The following is a 2,881-nucleotide window of genomic DNA, read 5'->3' as shown; positions in this document are numbered from 1 at the left end:
TTTGGTAGCATAATGCATTGCAATGAATGATTTGGGTTTTTTTTTCCCCTAAAAGTAGTGGAAAGAAAAAAAAAATCTTACTACTACTACTACTACTAATAATAATAATAATAATATAATAATTAGCTGCAGACTGTAAAAAAAAAAAAATGAACAAAGCCATTTGGTACATTCCTTTATTACAAAACAGTCATCCCATAATTAATCTTACAGCAATTCCAAAGGATCATAGTATTGACTAAATCTGTAATTTTCCCCCATATTAAGTGTACTCCGTAAATAAACCACAAGACACTGTAATGTACCTCTCAAACAGAATGATGCACAAGCCACTGTGTAAGCCCCGCCTCTTTTTTCACTTTAAAACCTGACATTACACAGACTCTGGGATCTACTGGCGATTTCCAGGTAATAACCAGGAAGGTCTGCACATATCTATATTACTTAAATGCCGACAGAGTCTCCCAGCCCACAGTTTATGATCAAATATATGAAATTAGTGGTCAACAGAGGGAACTTTCAAACCCACAAGAGCGTTACCACAGTAATGGAGACATCCGGCCAAAAAATTTCAATAAATAAATAAAATATTCTGGAAAAAGCAACCACATCAATGACTTACTGAAATCCAGTGATGCTAAAAGAAAATAAACAAAAACAAAATTTTAAACAAACACCTGTAATTTCCTGCTAGCAGCTTTTCTGAAGAAAGGAAGTTGTTTTTTTACCTCTTGTGATCTTCTAAAATCATTCTAATCCTTCTAAAAGGACCACTGACTGAGTTTCATTAACTGACTGCCTTAATAAATCATTTTAATGTGGAATAGCCATGAACCAACATTAGACTGTGACAACACTTTGGGACCTTTCCAATGCCCCCAGAGATTTTTCAATAAATGCAAATTTCCATCAGTGGAACACAGAAAAAAAAAAAATATCTAACTGTGAAAAAAATTGGCCGAAAAGCTGATTCCTGAGTTAAAGGATTTTGATGAGATTTTAACATTTTTGTGCAAAACTGCCTTGCTGAATGGAAACAACACTCAGAATCACAAAAACAGACTAGTGCTGGCTTGCTTACTAAAAGATGAATCTGAATTTTTTAATGAAGCCTGAACTGTGATGTGTCACAGGAAATGATCTGTGCTTTAAAGTCTCACTACTTTATGACATCACTTTGTTGCCGTGGCATTTCAACACCATGGGTGGCTTTTAAATGAACAGTCTGCATCTCATGTTTCATGATTTAATAATCATTCTCATGAGAGCGTGTTAAATCTGCTTTAATATTAAAATTGCGCTCATGCAGTTTCTCGTTCAATTAAGTTGTTCCCTATGGTACTACCTCAACTAGTCGAGACCAGTCTCTAAAGGAGCTGGTATTGTTTATAGCATATGCAAGGCCCAAAGTGTGATGGGGGTGAAGGGGAAATATCAGAAGTGCATGGATAGAGGAGACGTCCTCTGCTCGTGTCGTTTACCCAGAACCCCAACAGGTCCACTAGCATTCAGATACAAAAGAGGGAGTTTTGCATTAATTCTGTTCAAGTCAAGTTCAGCACGAATGTCAACCCATTCCTGGAGGATAGGCTTGGTTTAAAAAGGTTGAAGAAAAGACGACTCTTTGAACAGAGTCCCCTGTTCTTCGGTCACACTGCATCAGCTCACAGCTCGGTGTGTTTGTCACCACCTGACAGAGTGAGGAAGAGCAGAAAGAGACTCAATTAAGCAAACCATTATAAAAAGCTATTCAGCACCTTGCACATTTAGGCAAAACTTTGGTGTTTATTATATTTCTAAAGAGATTTTAATTCTAAAGTAGAGATGTTATTAATTAATTAAACAGGCATGTTCCCAGCTCAAAGATTTCAACCTTCTCAACTGTATGATTTAAAATCATACTCTATTGTTCCAAAGTCTGGGGACAGATAATTACTTTTTGAAAGGAATTAATATTTTTATTCCGCAAGAATGCATTAAATCTATCAAAGTGAAATGAAAGACAATTGGAATGTTACAAATGACATCTATTTCAAATAAATGATGTTCTTTGAAACTTTTCATTTATCAAATAGTTCTGAAAAAAAAAAAAAAAAAAAAAACTCCATCATGGTTTCGCAAAAATATTAAGCTGAACCACAATTTTCAACATTGATAATAGTAAGAGATGCTACTTGAGCTCCAAATTGGTATATTAAAATGATTTCTGAACGACCATGTGACAATATTACTAGTGTATTGGCAGCTGAAAAGTCAGCTTTGCATCACGGGAACAAATGCCATATTAAAATGTATTAAAATAGAAATCAGATATTTAAAAAGTGTAATTTTATAATATTACTCTTTTATATAAAAATAATGCAACTTTGGTCTATATAAGAGACTTCTTCCAAAACAAAAAAATCCTAAGAAGAAAAAAAAAAGTTTAAACAGTAGTGTAAAAAACATAGTAATTTTTGAAGTTCAATTCAGTGTTGATTTTCAGTTTATTTTAAAGAAAAATTATAAAAGTTAGTTGCATGAAGCTCCTCTTTCAAACCTAAAACAACCTTTTTATTTGTTACACCAAGGGAAGTTCAAAAAGTTACCCATTTTAGGTTTGTTGTAAAAAGTTGCAACAAATAATCAATAGCATGTCAGGGTTTTTAAGTTTCTAAGTATACACTTTGCTGTAGAATTAATTTTCCCCTTGGTGAAGTGTTAAAACACCATATATTAAACAGTCCAAATTAGTACCATAATTTGTGGAAAGTGTTATTCAAACAGGTTAAAACTTACACTGACATTCAATATCTTCCACAAGACACAAAAAAGGAAAAGAGAGTCTGGTCTACACCTGGCTGTTTTCTGGCTGTTTGCCGATAGCTGACTGTCGTGCTCT

This window comes from Carassius auratus, unplaced genomic scaffold (assembly GCF_003368295.1).
Source record: "Carassius auratus strain Wakin unplaced genomic scaffold, ASM336829v1 scaf_tig00016529, whole genome shotgun sequence".
NCBI lineage: Eukaryota > Metazoa > Chordata > Actinopteri > Cypriniformes > Cyprinidae > Carassius > Carassius auratus.
Note: the sequence above shows the minus strand (reverse complement) of the source record.